Genomic DNA, 17,270 nt, shown 5'->3' with positions numbered 1-17,270 from the left:
CAGGATATGTAATAGACATTTACACTAAGTTTTCTCTTATATTTCATTGAAAATCCCTATATAATAATGATTTCACAAACATCTTGGTGTGTTAAAAGGCATACCAAGCTCCAGTCGAGTGTCTCTCTCGGGGGAAACCAAGGCCAAGTAGAAAGATTTTCATTAGTTCTGCCAATTTCAGGTTAAAATGAGTTTGAATGGCCTTTTTACATCATTGGAAGAGTTTTCCCCCAATGGGACCATCATTAGGGGGAACTAATGAAAGAAAAAAGCAAAGAAGGGATTTTACAATGGAAAGAAAGCCATGATTCTGATTTGATTTGTCTGTTTAAAGATGTTCTTCTTTTCTATTCAATTACCGTTGTAAGATTACAAACATTCCCTTCTATTGTTGTTTTTGTGCTTTCCTTCTTTCTTTCCAGTCACAGAGCTTTCTTGGATAATGTTCTGAATTACCTAAGTTATCTATTGTATTTCATTGTCATCAGTATTAAGATTACAAGAGATACTAGGAGATTAGTGAGGTGCATATGATACAAATATTTTTTTTTATTGTCTGTTAAAAGAGCTTTGATCTCTTGGCTTGGGAAGAAAGATTTTTTTTTTTTTTTTTCATGCACAGTCAGGAGTGTAGTAAACAGCATCTCGACCTCATCCACTTCCTTTAGAAGAGGTGAATTAGGCTGGCTCGGGGCCACTGTAAATGTTTTATCCATCCCATAAAAGCCTGGAAAAGATACTGGAACTCTTGGAAAATCCCTGTAGTCACAAAAGACAAGCTATTCCGTCGGAGACTTCAAGAAATTACAATTCCAAGTGTCGAATTTCCTGTTCCATGTGTGCTTTTAAGTGTTGGCCATGACACTGAGACAGAATAGAGCTCATTAGTAAGCTTTCTGCTGTCAGGAATGGAAAAGTGATGTAATATTATGACAAATCACAGTGATTACCTTCAGATTCAATCATTTAATATATCTATATTTAGCATTGCAACCTTTTAAACACAATGTCTTTTTCTCCACAAGTGAAGTGTGCCGCACTTTTCTTTTACTTTGACCAACTTCCTTGGACCACAGGGACAGGTAATCATCAAAATAAAAAAAAATGAAGAACATACAATGCTGATATTGCATTTTAATGCACATTTTCAACCGCTGAATCAGTCACTTAACCCCAGTTTACTCCAGTGTGATGTCCCTAAATGAATGCATTACATTTTTACCCACTAGATTTAAAATAGATTAAGCCTAGCATTTTTATCCTTTTTATGGATTTGATGGTTTTTATAGACCACAACACGCTTTGGAGTAAGATAAATGTTCGTTCAGTGTTGACTCAAACTCAACAGTATTATTATCTTGTTTTTCCCCATGTGTCACTGTAGCTTTTCATTCTGTCTTGGCAGCTCCAATGAGTTCCAGCCAAGAAATAAGTTGTCGATCTGCTGCTTTCTTATTACATGTGAGTCATATTTTGCTCCTCATTGGAAACATGAGACTTAGGCAGGCTTGAACCTTTGATCCTCGTTGGTGATCTTCTGTAGAGAAAAGAAAAATGCCCATATTTCATTTACCCAGTAGGACCCACATGTCACACCAATAACAAAACAGGCCACATGAGTAATGTTGTCATTTGCTGTGGTCAAGTAGGTGAGCTTTTCGTCTTTCTGCATTTGTAAATATTCCACAAACATCGTGCTTGTTTCCCTGAACCCGAGTTTTATATATGGGTGGCAATCAAGTTGGGGCCATTTGTTCTTCATTTCCTGACTAAACAAATACACGGAGGTCATTCTTCATTGGTTTAGACCTTATTACAGAGTGTTATCTGATGATACATTGATATAGGAATCTGTGCCATAAACTTTCTTGCTTTATTTGAGTTGTGTGTGAAATCTGTCTGTGAAGTAACTGTCATTAGGAGGAATTCAGTTGACCGCTTGCAGATGTTTGGCTCCTTACCCGGAGTTTTGTACTCATAATTAAGTAAGGGAACAGTGATTCTATTACTCAAGGAAAAACAGAGAGCCTCCTCTTCGTTTCACAAATTTTTCTGTTCTTTTCTTTTTCAAATTGCGTCCAAATGAAGATTAAAAAACACTAAACTTCGCAGAGCTGCTGAAGTTCAGGAGCCGCTGCAGCATGGCCATTAGTCATGATTTATTTTTTATTTTTTTTACAAATTTTCTGAATCACTAGATTTTTGTTTATTTCATCCTCATGCTTACAAATTGAATCCTGAGGAGTTAACTGTGGAAAATGTGTGTCATGACGCTCAGAGTTTAATCCATGGATTTGAGAATTTGGAAGTGAGCGCGGTAGAAAACGGCTACTGTGAAAAATAGAAAAGAGTGACACATTCAGAGCAGTAACAGCTGTGAAAATCATTACGTTGAAAGTTGATAGATAGATAGATAGAAAGATAGATAGATAGATAGATAGATAGATAGACAGACAGAGAGAGAGACAGATAGACAGAGAGACACATAAACACACCCCAAGTGGCACTTTTTGAGTTAAATTGAGTTTTTTTAATTATTTTTCTAAATTATGTTAGAACATACATATCACTTTCACGTTAATATGAAAATTTTGAACAGAACATATATATATATATATATATATATATATATATATATATATATATATATATATATATATATATGTAAGATAAATAGATTTTTCTAAAGTAATGTGTTAGAAATTACACATCACTTTTAAGGTAATCTGAAACAAACCTGAAAGGAAGTTGTTTAAAAAAAACAAGATTTCGGTCCAACATCAGTTGAAAAGTGCAGATCTTCTTTTTCTAATGCGGTCTGTACATCTGAACACAGTCCAGGGAGATGAGAAGACCAGGAGAGTTGTGCAGCAATTAATCACTGGTGCAAAAGCCAATAAAGACTTGGTGGGATGAGCATATTAAGAGAACAGACCCCAGAATCTTAGACAAAAGACACGAAAACAAAACCTGAAACCCTGTGAGCACAATAAAGAGACCTGCCTTTTTTATTTTCTTTGGCTGCCAAATTTCATGGGCAGTAAATAGTCAAGAATGTTACTTCTGCTGATGAGAAAACTGGGGGGAAAGCATAGGTCCACTCACATTTGATTGTTTTGAGCACATCTGTTTGTGTATTCAAGTGTGTTCATATACAGTATAGATATCGGTGTGTGTGTGTGTGTGTGTGTTCCTTCAGGTGCCAGAGCAGTGGGAGAGATCTGTGGAGAGACTCACTCAAATCACTGTCGCTCTCATCAGAGACAGAAAGGCCGCTCTCACTGGGAACCTGCTTCATGTCTGAAACTAAAGCATGAGAAGATGTGCTTAAGTAGACAACCGGGATATGGCTTGTGGACTCACAAAGAGAGAAGCATGGAATCTAAAAGGTCAAAGGACATTTGCAAATGATGGCATTTCAACATATACTAAATTACAGACAGTGAGAGTGATGGTTAACAATCCAAACAGTCGTTCTTTGGATCAAATCAAATCGATTCGTTTCGTTAGGTAAGATTTCCAGGTAATTGGCCTGCTTTGTGCACAAGCACACACAAGCACAAACATCATTACATGAATCATTACATTTATTTGTTTGTAAAAATAAATATTTTTTTAAGAAAACAAATAAAAAATAACTGTATCTCTGATTTAGGTCTGCTTTTTTAGGTTCTATCTTAACTTTAGGGGCTTAATCTCATTATTGAAAGCATGGTCTCACATGTACAGTAGAGCATCTCTATATGTAATGAAATGCTGCCATCATGTGGAGGGGTGTGAAAATGTGCGGTTGTTAATCCCAGTTCTCAGTTGTGTTGGATTTAACTTGAAATCCTTCTAGTAAACTGTATAGTGAATGTTTCTTTAGATTAAATGTTAAAATATTTGTCATTTCTAACAGTATTTCTGTTTGCACACAGAGCAGATTATCTGATTCCTTCTTGAAGCTGAAGGATCAAGGACATCTCTTCTTGAAGAGATTGTGATGTGATCAATTTTAAGTTTTGTAAAAAAAAAAAAAAAAAAAAAAAAAAAAATATATATATATATATATATATATATATATATATATATATATACTTACTGACCTCAAACTTTCTGACAGTAGCGTATATATATATATATATATATATATATATATATATATATATATATATATATACGCTACTGTCAGAAAGTTTGAGGTCAGTAAGTATTGGTGTACTTTGAGGTAAGTAAGCAATTTATATACATTGGGGATCGAAAGTTTGGGCACCCTTTGCAGAATCTGAAAATATGAGTGATTTTCAAAAAATAAGAGAGATCATACTAAATGCATGTTATATTTTATTTAGTACTGTCCTGAGTAAGATATTGTACATAAAAGATATTAACATTTATTCCACAAGACAAAAAAAAAAATGCTGAAATTATTAAAATAACCCCATTCAAAAGTTTGGGAACCCTTGGTTCTTAATACTCTGTGTGGTCACCTGATGATCCTCGACTGTCTTTCTGTTTTGTGATGGTTGTGCATGAGTCCCTTGTTTGTTCTGAACAGTTAAACTGAGCAGCGTTCTTCAGAAAAATCTTTAAGCTCCTGCAGATTCTTCAGTTTTCCAGCATCTTTGCATATTTTAACCCTTTCCAGCAGTGACTGTATGATTTTGAGATACACCTTATCACACTGAGGACATTTGAGGCACTCAAAACACAACTATTTAAACAGATTCAAACATTCACTGATGCTCCAGAAGGAAACAAGATGCATTAAGAGCTGGGGGTGAAAACTTTTGAACATGATGAAGTTGGCCAAATTTGTCTTATTTTGTTGAAATATATTTTTTTTCCATTTAGTTCTGCCCTTCGTAAGCAACAGAAGATACTTGTATGCTTCCCGGTACACAAATTAAGTACAATTTACCTTACCAAATTCCAAAAGTTTTCACCCCCCAGCTCTTAATGCATCTTGTTTCCTTCTGGAGCATCAGTGAATGTTTGAATCTTTTTAAATAGTTGTGTTTGAGTGCCTCAAATGTCCTCAGTGTGATAAGTTGTATCTCAAAATCATAAAGTCCCTGCTGGAAAAGGTTCAAATATGCAAAAATGCTGGAAAACTGAAGAATCTGCAGGACCTTAAATATTTTTCTGAAGAACGCTGCTCAGTTTAACTGTTCAGAACAAACAAGGGACTCATGCACAACCATCACAAAACAGAAAGACAGCCGAGGATCATCAGGTAACAGCACACAGTATTTAAGAACCAAGGGTTCCCAGACTTTTGAGTGGGGTTATTTTAATAATTTCAGCAATTTTTTTGTCTTGTGGAATAAATGTTAATATCTTTTATGTACAATATCCTACTCAGGACAGTACTAAATAAAATATAACATGCATTTAGTATGATCTCTGTTATTTTGGAAAATTACTCATATTTTCACAGATTCTGCAAGGGGTGCCCAAACTTTCGATCCCCACTGTATATATATATATATATATATATATATATATATATATATATATATATATATATATATATATACACACACACACACACACACACACAAATTCTGTTCTAAACATTCTATTAATCAAAGAATTCTAAAAAGTAAAGCATAATTACAATTTTCACTTTTCACAAACATGTTAAGCAGCACACAGTTGACAATAATTTCTTGAGCAGCAAATCAACGTATTAGAATCATTTCTGAAGGATCATGTGACAACGAAGACTGTAGTAATACGTATGTATTTCAAATATTAATTTCCATACATTAATTCCTTCTTTAAAGACTCATGAATATGTCTTTTTCAGATTATGTTAAATTTGCGGTTTCCCTATTTACCTGACCCTGAAAATCTTTTGCAGAAGTCCTTACATAATGCAGATCAGGAGCTCTCCATGGGCCGTCTTTACACCCACTCAACTGGGGATGCCCTGGTGACCACATTTCATAATTTTAGCAGTTTTTATAGCGTAACCACACAAACACATGATCCCGGACGAGCCCCTAAATTTGCGTCTTGACTCTTTATCCGGGGCTCACCGCAGATCTCTAATTGATTATGGCCTTGTGCTTGCTCTCCAGTGAGCGTGTGATAATTTGGTGGGTTGTTAATGTGACTTCCAATGTCTGAGTTTTGGCTTGCCGTTTTAGTTTCCATGGCGTGAATGCCCAACAACCCCAATTCTTTCTAACTTGACATTGTTTACTAAATCTTAGCATGTCTAGAGTTTTTTCTGCAATTTTAGTTCTAGTGAAAATATGCAACCGCTTTGGTGCTTCCATCATTCAAACAAACAAAGTTTCTGTCACCTTCTTGCTTAACCAAACTGTTTTTTTTTTAGCTGTTTAATTCGTTCCACATTTCTGCATGTAAACATCTGAAGGTGAGTGCGTTGGATTTTTGGCTGCCAGTGGGGTACCGAGAGCATATCTCTGTTTGAAGTCTGAGGTTTTGACTGAGATGGATTGACCTTTCAGATGTTCAGCAACATGTCACGGACATTTCTGGAAAGGCTTCAAATAGAACAAGAGTGAGAGGATCAGGTTTGCACTTCATTCTTTTGACTACGATTACATGGACAAAGGGGAATTGACCATATCAGTATTTTTGGATGATGTCCATAGCCAGGCCAATTACACAAACACTACCATTCAAAAAAAATTTTGTTTGTTTTTCAAAGAAACATCTAATGTTAAAAAAGGCTGCATTTATTTAAATAAAAGAAAAGGTAATATTATGAAATACTATTTCTATTTAAAATAACTTATCTATATTAAACTATCTTAAAGTTTGATTTATTTTTGTGATGGCAGAGCTGAATTTCCAGCAGCCATAACTGCTGTATTCTGTGTCACATGATCCTTCAGAAATCATTCTAATATGCTGATGATTATCAATTTCAAAAAAGCCACTTAGGAAGTCTAGGACGAATATGTCAAAGAAATGAAAGCCAAATCAAATATTTATTCGGCTGATTTTTTCAGTTTGATTTATCTGATTTACCCGTGTTACATGCCAGCATCCTCAGAGGCTGCTGTACATTGACATGTCTGGATTAGTCTTAGACAATATGATTCATGTTCATTTGCTCGTACAGCTCTGAGAGTTTGCATGAAACGTTCGGAGAAAACCACTAAACAGGAACAGCTGTGAAACGGTCAAGTAAGCGCTCTCCATATTTATGCATGAGAGAGGTTTCACTCGTTTTCGTCTGGTGGAACTGCATGTGTAAAATGCATGTGGTGCCGGTGTAGATGAAGTTTACGGCAGGGTTTTGATCCATTCTTGACGTTCATCAGTTTCTTATGGTTTGTTTGCAGATTTTCTGGTGATTTTTTTTTTTCTTTCTGGCTTTGTCTCATAGAGCTGGAACTTTTGAGGATTGTGAAGCCAAGAAGACCGCTTTTTCCCTGATGTTTTGAGGAACAGTTTGCTACAGCATCTTAGAAAAAGAAGACCTCCAAGTTAAAAAATCTGAGATTACTAGTGATTTCTATTTTTATTACAATATATATATATATATATATATATATATATATATACATATACATGATATGATCAGCTTTTAGTTGTTATTAACAGCATTTATTTGAGCATTTACAGGGTTCCAGATGGATGAACTGACACTTGGACTGTATTGTTGCCAGAGAACAAATCAGGTGCATTACTATAATAAATAAATACTGTTAGGCAGGATATGAATCCATTATAATGTGTTTCATGCTATATATTATTATTTATGCTTAATATTATTTATAGAAAGTATGAACTTTTAATTTATTTTTTGCCTTTAGTATATTTGACAGTTTAAATACACTACCATACACTACCATTCAAAGATTTTTTACAAAAAAATTACTTTGATAATTTTTATGCAGCAAGAGTGCTTTAAATTGATTAAAAGTGACAGTACAGACATTTGTACTGTATATATTTCAATTCAATGCTGTTCTTTTGAACGTTATATTCATCAAAGAATGAAAATATTAAGCAGCACAACTGTTTACAACATTGATTAATCCAAAATGTTTCTTGAGCAGCAAATCAACTTAGTCATTTCTGGAGGATCATGGGACACTCAAGACCGATAATCAACACAGGAATAAATTACATTTTAAAATATATTACAATACAAAACAGTTTTACATTTTTAAAACTGTTTTACTGTATTTTTATGTTTCTGACCCCAAACTTTTGATCGTTAATGTAAGAGGAGGTAAAAAGGAAACATGAAGCATCACAGTTCTAAACTATTTACTATTTGTATATTGATATGTTTCAATTATGTTAATAACTATGAGTTTTGATGTAAATGTGAATGATCTTTTGCTTGATGTGTCTGAGTGAAACTTGAGTATCAGAGTGAGGGGAAGAGAGGTGAACCTTTCTCTCAAACATACCTTCTGGTCTGTTCAGTTGCCTCCTACTGGTTTGGAAAGATGATTAATGAGTGAACATCGCTCAAATTCAGCACCTCTATCCTGTGAAATCAGAGACACCCTCTTGAGAATCATTTGCATGCCCGACATGTGTAAATTTGATTTTGTGAAGGCTTTGCTGTGCTTGTTTTGGCCGTGTTTGATAGTTCACTCAAAGTTGTCATTTCCTAGGCCAAGTTGATGATGAAGGCATCAACATTAAAGGGATAGTTCACCCAAGATTTTAAATTACCCCATGATTTACTCACCCTCAAGCCATCCTAGGTGTATATGACTTTGTATATACAATCAGAGTATTCCTAGATCTTCCGAGCTTTATAGCTATGAATGGGGGTCAAGATTTTGAAGCCCCAAAAGTGTCACCACATGGCTCGGGGGGGTTAATAAAGGTTTTTTGAAGCAAAGTAATGCGTTTGTGTAAGAAAAATATCTTTAGAAACCCTAATCTCTTCTGCTAATGGTCATATGCGCATTCTCAATAGAGTAGCATTCCAGCGGATGACGTAGCCGTAGTGTAATTTTTGGGTGAATTTACTTTAAAATAATCTGTAATAATTAGTTCACCTAAAAATAACATCTCCCATGATTTACTCACCCTCATGTTTTCCCTAATCTTAGTGATGTTCCTTCATTCAGTGAAACACAAAAATAAATATTTTGAACAAAGTTTCAAGTGTTTTTTTTTTAAGTAATTTCGTTCCTAAACAAAGGACTCCACTGATTTTTAAGTCTGTAAATGGACAAATTATTATTATTATTATTATTATTATTATATTTTTTCAATCTTATGTTCTAAAACCTGACAATGATGTCTCTCCATACTGTTCAGTCACAGTGTGGCATGAGGAATTATTTCAGCGAGTATTTTAAAATCCCTTCACCAGTGTGATTTCACAGATGTGTTTTTGTCAGGACACCATCAAGTGTAACAAAATCCTGTGTGACAGCCATTTAGGTCATTTCCTCTTTTTAAGACACGCTATTAAAGCTCTCTAAAGGTAAGGGCTGCCCAGCAAATAGCACAACGAAATTGGGAATGTGGGTAATCTAATTAGAGGGCAGGATGGGGCCCGCTGGGCCACAGACTGTGGTGAAGCAGGGAAACACTCGCCCTAAAGCTGCACACCGCAGGCTGGCTGTGGTAACGTCTGAGAGACTAATTCTTCCTCATGAGGAAAAACAGGGCCTTTCCTGAAGGGGACAGACAGAGATAGACAGTAGTGACCCTTTGTTTCATATATATATATATATATATATATATATATATATATATATATATATATATATATATATATATATGTTACACTAAAATGTGACACTAAATAGCTTGTTTATAATTGTTAAAATTTAACTTAACATATTCAGTAAAATGTGTATTGGTTTTAACAGGATGATACAATTTGATTGTAAAATACAATAAGAATTTTGGTCTCTTTAGTGAAAAGTATGAATTATCATAATTTATGGTAAAACAAATTTATTACATAAATGAAGAAGAATATTCAACATGACCATTATTGTTTTTTTTTTAAAGAAAATATTATAGAGTAAATTATTATTATTATTTTTTGTAAACAAACAAATTAAAATGATTTATGCAAATCATTTTATGCATCATGGTGTTTTGTATATTTGTACTTATTTTATGTTTATTGCATTGTTTAATGTTCATAAAAGCCAGTTATAATAACTTCAAGTCATTATGTGGCTTTTTATATTACCACTTAAGTTATAGAGGTTATAGAAGTAAATGTTATTATGCCAAGCAGATTTAACTTTTGAAAGCCAAATAAAACTATTAATTAATTCAATTAATTTTTTTACACCAGAATTTTACCATAATTTTAACAAGATTTCTTTACAAGTTTTATATATATCAACAAATATGTATTCATTTATTCCATTGCGCATGCAAATAAATGCAACCTGAGCATGCAAATATTAATAAAAATTATTATTATTATTATTTATATATATATTGCATTTATTTTTAAATCATTATGTGGCCTTTTATTTTGACAAATACATTTCAATATACAAAGCAAATTTAAGTAGCTAAATGAATTCATTTGTACTTAAATTCTATTTTTTTGTCACAAGTTTTCTATTGTAATGTTAACAGGATTTAAAAAAAATCTTTATATGTTTATTTATTTATTTTTTTACAGAGGATGTACTGGAAAAAGAGGACGGGATGGTATAAAAGAAAGAGAGTGTGAAGCAATGCACAAATACAGTGAGAGAGGGTAAGACAGGAGTGATTTATGTCCTGCTTTTGAGAAATGAAAATAAATCCTAACTCTGTGAGAGAAACATACTATACGGACTGTAAAACACAAGACATGCTCGGCCGCTTTCCCTGCTTTAACCTCAGAAGTTTACGCTCTCTCTCCACAATGTCAAAGCCAATAATTTAGGTTTTTGTCCTTTAGGATATTATCTGAGTTGGAAAGGACATTGTTGTTTTTAGCCCAAGTTTGTTGTAGAGGGAATTCTGTTTGAGTCGTGGAGGTCTGGTGTAAAGAATCAGATCATAGTCATGTTTGACAGCGTTGTGAGTCTCTTCTCTGTTTTTAGAGTCGTGATGCAGTGGTCAGCGTACTTGAGGTGTGGTGCTCATTTTGGAGATGCAGGTTTGCATCTGGCCTTACCCAGGTGTTTATCTGCGATGATAAATGCAAAACTATAGCTCAACCGTGATAAGCCCATTTTATTTAGACTAATCAAAAGGCTCGATAAATGTGATACACTTCATTTAGAGAGAAAATAGCACAGTGTGGGGCGTTTGATCAGCATTATTTACACAAAGCGCCACAACTGTTGCAAAAGCATTGAGGGATTCGGAGGCCTTCGTGTCTTGGCGAACTTCGATACGCGCACACACTCAGAGACACGTTCATTATCTGCTTCCGCCCGTCTTTTTTAAACTGTTTATTTGTGAAGGTGGAAGGATAATGATGTCTTGATTACACAGCTACAGGATTTGCCTTTGTGCGCTCTGTGACTGATGTGAAAGTGTGAGAGTGCAGTAAATAATTCATCCGCTTGATTTGTGACGCTGTCAGCACAGTTTGTTGCTCTCAGGAACAGAACGCCAGATTGAGACGGGAGAATCCACAACATTCAAGGCTGACATTCTGTGAGAAACGAAATTATTCAAGAACGACTTTTTAAACACTTTTTTTTTTTTTTTTTTACTTTTTATTGAAAGAAAAGTATCTAAAATGCAATATATTTGAGAAAAATAGAGTAAAAACTATGAAAGTAACTTTCTTAAAAATTAAGTTCTGACTTTATCCCCCTCGTAATTCAACAAACTTGCAATTCAGAAATGAAATATATATATAAAAAATTAGTAAACTCAGAATTCATTGCAGAGTTCGTATCTCACAAGTCCGACGTTTTTCATCACAATTTTGAGTTTGCATCGCACAATTCTGACTCACCCCCCCCCCAAAAAAAAAATTCAGAGTTTAGATCTTTAGATCTTTAGATCTCAAACTTTTTAATCTCACGATTCCAACTTTTCTTCTCAGACTAACATTTCTCAATTCTGACCCCCCTCCCCCCTTCATAATAGCAAGTTTATACATAAAACTCACAATTCTGGATTTATATATTACAATTCTGACTCTTGCAAAAAGTCTGAATTGTGAGATACAGTATAAACTCCGTTTACCATGTGGCAGAAACAAGCTCCATAGAGTTCTGCTTAATTTTTTTTTAGGATTTATTTTAAAATATGAATATTTTAACATTAGAAAAGCTATATTTTGTCACTCCTTATTAAATTAAATGTATCCTTGCATTATAAAAATATAAAACAATTTCAACAAAATAAATTAAGTCGTTTTAGTACATTAGACAGTGATTCAACAACTTGCCCTTGTGGGCTCAAATTTACACCCCATGCTTTCTAGGGGTCTCTTTATAGCTGCTTCTCTCTTTTGGGTGAGTGTTTTTACACACTCTTTGTGATCCCCAGCATTTGTTTCATACGTCCACATGTGGTTGACTCCATTTGCTCCATTTTGAAAATGTCTTGGAGTTTTGATTTGTCCTTCATGGTTCTGCCTTTGAGAGAGGACTAACCCATATATTTGGCAAATATCTGTTCGAATTTCCAAATTCCAGTGAAAGTGGAGAATCTTGTTTCATTGTTTCATAATGCAGCTCTAATGAAGCACGCTCACGTCCCTTCACGTCCTACGCTTTGCTTTCCGGTGAGAAGTTATTCTATGCCCCCGTCTGTCTGACAAAACTCCCTATTGTTCCCTAAATCAGGAATCTTATTCAGACTCGGCCAAGAGACCTGACAATAAGGGATGTCTTCATGAAGTGAATTTCCAATTTGTGCGTTATGGTCATCCACATCGGCAATATTCAGGGAAATGGCCTATTATAAGAATGTTTTTCGAGGCTTTCTTTTTGTCCCCTCAGATATCCCCAGTTGCTCTTTCGGACCAGCCAGGCAGATGTGGGGTCAGACAGGAAGTTTCTTCCCCTCGCTCTCTGTCTTTAATGAATCTCTGGAGAGGGGCTGGACCTGGATCTGTCTCTTCCATTTAAACCTTGCGCTTCATTCTCCCGCCCTGCTTATGCAACCCTCATACTCTCAGTAAAAATCAGACATTCATCATGTGTCAAAAAAACTTGGGCCAGAGCAAGCTTTTGTACATCTGATATATGAATATGATATATGTGATATATGATATATGTCTGGAATATGAAGCAAAGGGAGCTGAAATCACTGGATTTTTAATGCTTCTGACTATTTGCTCATACTAATCCTCAACACAATGTCTTTTTTATTACAGCAACATGGCATTTTGAATCATTTTGCTGTCAACATGTTGAGACTGATTCATCTTTCTGTATTCATCTTTATTATGATGTGTGTAATCAGAATGACTTTGCAAACTCACCATTCACTGATATTTCCCTCTGTATCTTACTAAGATCATGAATCTTACTGCTAATCCACAGTGTGCTGTAAGGTCCAGACTAAAAGATAAAAAAAAAAAAAACGAAAAAAAAAAAACCAAGCGGTATAAAAAAAGCATATACTTAACATGTTCATGCTGTTAAAATTTATTTTAAAAGGTCGGTATATAATTTTTTTCTCTTATGCTCAGCAAGGCTGCATTTACTTGAGCTAAAATACAGTAAGCGGTAATTATGTAAAATATTATTATTGTAATATATTTTCAAATGTAATTTATTAATGTGATGTCAAGCTTCATTTTCAGCAGCATTACTCAATCTTCAGTGTCACATGATCCTTCAGAAATCAATCTAGTACGCTGATTGTTTCTTATGTCAATATTTTCAGAATTTATTTAAAATAGAAATGTTACTGATCAATTTAATGCATCCTTATTGAATAAAAGTAATAAAAAATATGTATAATTTAATAATATTACTGTTTCATTTTGCTTTCTAGTGTTTCTTTCTTGCTTTATTTATTGTGAATGTATTATGCATTTATTTATTGTAGAAAAGGTGTCTTTCCTGGTTTATACTTCTAATATTACTTATTCACAGAATAAATGACTATATATGAAAATATATAGAAGTTTTTATATTTTACAAAAGATGCTTTGGCATCAGTAGGTTTAAAAAACCCCAATAGATCTCAAAATTTCTTCTTTTGTGGAAAATTAACAGCATACAGGTTTGGAAGAGATTGAGTAAATAATGACGGTATTTTCTTCCAGTGTTTTATTCTATTTTATTTAGTTGATCTATTCATTTAATGTTAAGCAGACACACATTTGCCAACCCACATGTCTTTGCAGAGCGCCGTCTGAGGAGACACAAGCTCAGCACTGACTGATCTGGCAGGAGTGATCGGGACTTTCAAGTGGATGCCGAAGTGTTTCGATATCCTTCTATTGTCATGAGCCTGCGTCACAACCCTTGCCCAAGGATGGAGATGGGATCGAGTTGGAGCTGGCTATTAAACCGCAGGCTTGATTAGAGGATGATGGAATTGTCCTGCAGCAAAATGGGGAAATGCTCAAGAGCTCCACTTCCCACTCTCAGGCAAGAACAGCCAAAGTAATGCCTCCCTTGAGATTTCCCGTGTGTGTGTGTGTTTTTAAGTGTGTGTGTTTGACCCCAGTGAGGACAAAATATGCATGGGTCAGTGAGTTCTGCTGGGCTGGATCACAATATGATTGACAGCATAAGGAGGAAAAGCTGCTATTTTAGCTTGGCTCTGTCCTGACGGGTGATGTGCGTCTGTTTAATGGAAATTATGTTTGCCATACCAAAGAGGCGTTTAGTGGTAGCATGTCCACCACTGTGGACAAACATAATTATGCCGTATTTTTTTTTTTATTTTGCTTATTTTATTCTGCTTAAAAATAAAACGGTTGTTGACAACAGAAGAAATTCACAAAACATTTATACATTTGTACAAAAATGTATTGCAATAAAAAAATAATAATTGAATGAAATTATTTAAAGGAAATGAGATTATATGGCCTGTTAAGAGAAAAAAATATTAAATTAAATATTTAATTTATTTAACAATGTAATATTTAATATGATCACACTTCATAAACCTATATTTACATTTTTTTTTAGAATTTAATTATAAAATCTTAAAAATCTGCACACCAAACTTGCATTACCACATCTAAAGTATCTAACATTATTATTATTATTATTATTATTATCATCACTTTTTTCAGAATAGAAAGATAACTTTTTATGATCATTCAAGTTTGAGTATAGTGTGTGGGATTTATAATGTTCTTCTTCTGTATTCCACCTACTAATGATTTGGATGTGTGAGCCACTATATATTTACTCAGAATAATAAAATAAAACATTCTGAATATAATAAAATATATTGAATAAGATAATTAAATACTTAATTACTTATTATTACTACACATAGTTAAATATTTAATATATTTAATTCAATTATACTTTATTATAAGGTAAGAATAATTTAAATATGGGTTGATTAAGTGTTATGATTATGTAATGTCATTTCTAAATATCTTTGTATGTAAAGCTTCGTATACATTGGGGTACAATGTCTAAAGCCACTAGAAGAAAAAAAAGAAGATTTAGTTTGCATTATTTTACATATTAATATCAAAATCTGCATAGTAGTTTGAGCATAAATGAAGTAGCCTATGCACCCTTTTTCTTGAATGAGAAGCATATTTTATTAGTGAAAAATAGCACAGAAACTTAAAGAATTAAATAAGGATTTCTTTTGGCTTTTATAGGTCTCAGAATAAAAAAAAAGAAAAAAAGAAATGTTATTTCCAGCTTTAAATTTTTTTCAGATTTTCAGTATTCTTAGACTGTAGGATCCTTCATTAGCTCTATGAGCGTAACCGCACAGTTCAATCCAATAACACACCAGTAGAGCTCAGCAAGGCCATTAAGTCTGTCTAATTAAAAGTGGTTGATGAGGAACTAAAACAAAAGCTATAGATAATGACCATCATACTTCACCCTGAATGCCCTTAGAATAGCGTGTAAAGAGAGTTCAACATCACATGTACAGTAGGTTTTTCCTGATGAAGTTCTACCCTCACATTGAGAATGCATTAGTCTGATAAAGGTATAAACCTTCCAAGCCCTCTGTTAAGGACAGCGAGTCTCCAGCACTCTGGGATTTGGCTTTCGTCATCAGCACCGACAGCGAGAAGGAAGCTATTAAATCATAAAAATTTGACTTCACTTTTTGAAATGAAAGGATTTATTAAAACAGTATGGTGGACCTGGGGTTGTACAAAAGACTTGGTGATGTATTTGGCTGTTACAGTCTTCAAAACCACTTGTGGCCTGAGAAGCTGGTGGGTGCGACTAAACTAATTGGAGCGTGTGACAAACAGCAGAGAGAGTTGGACTTTACAGTCAAATACTTTGTGATTTATTAGACACAAACTGTACCACCAACACAAGGAATAGCATGGAGACGTTTTACTGCGTTCAGTCAGTGTAAAGCACACCTCCCAGATCATCTCTGAGGACACTTTCATGATGCTGCAGTGAAATCTAGACAACGTACGTGCATCCCAACAGCTTGTGGTTGTGTGTGTGTGTGTGTGTGCTATTAATATAGGTTAGGTGTTAATTTACATTTTTTTTTTTTTTAAATACACGTTTAAATAATTTTTTTTTTTAAAGTTTACATTTAAATTAAATAAACATTTATAAATATAAATATTATAAGAATTAAATAATACAAAAATATTTGTATGATTTTCAACAAAAGCCAGAGTTATAAAAATACCATATTTTTAGGGCACCCTAGGACTACTAAAGAAGATTTTAAAGAGGCTCAGATAATTATTACTTGTATTTATTTATTTATAAGAAAAAGATATTTAAATTCTTTTTTAATTTAAATATTTGTATGATTTTCAACAAAAGCTAGGGATACTAAAGTACCAGATTTTTTTTCCCCTCATGAACATTAGTTGTGTTCTCAAGGATGTTTTAAAGAGGCACAGAAAATTACTGAACATTGCATTTTTAAGCTAATTACATTTAAATGGTAACACTTTAGTAGTGTGAATAGTAGTGTGAATTTAGGGTCCAATTCACACTAATAACTAGTTGCTTATTAGCATGTCTATTTTTAACATATTGGCTGTTTATTAGTGGTTATAAAGTACGTAATGCATGACATCCATAATCCTAATACCCTAAACTTAACAACTACCTTATAAACTATAAATAAGCAGCAAATAAGGAGTTCATTGAGGCAAAAGTCATATTAATGGTTAGTTAATAGTGAGAATTGGACCCTAAAATAAAGTGTGACCAAAAATATTTTTGAATCACATATAATTCAATAAATATTTATATAAT

The sequence above is a fragment of the Carassius auratus genome, chromosome 40, assembly GCF_003368295.1.
Source record: "Carassius auratus strain Wakin chromosome 40, ASM336829v1, whole genome shotgun sequence".
Lineage (NCBI taxonomy): Eukaryota > Metazoa > Chordata > Actinopteri > Cypriniformes > Cyprinidae > Carassius > Carassius auratus.
The sequence above is the reverse complement of the archived record's forward strand: the minus strand, read 5'-3'. Positions refer to the sequence as shown.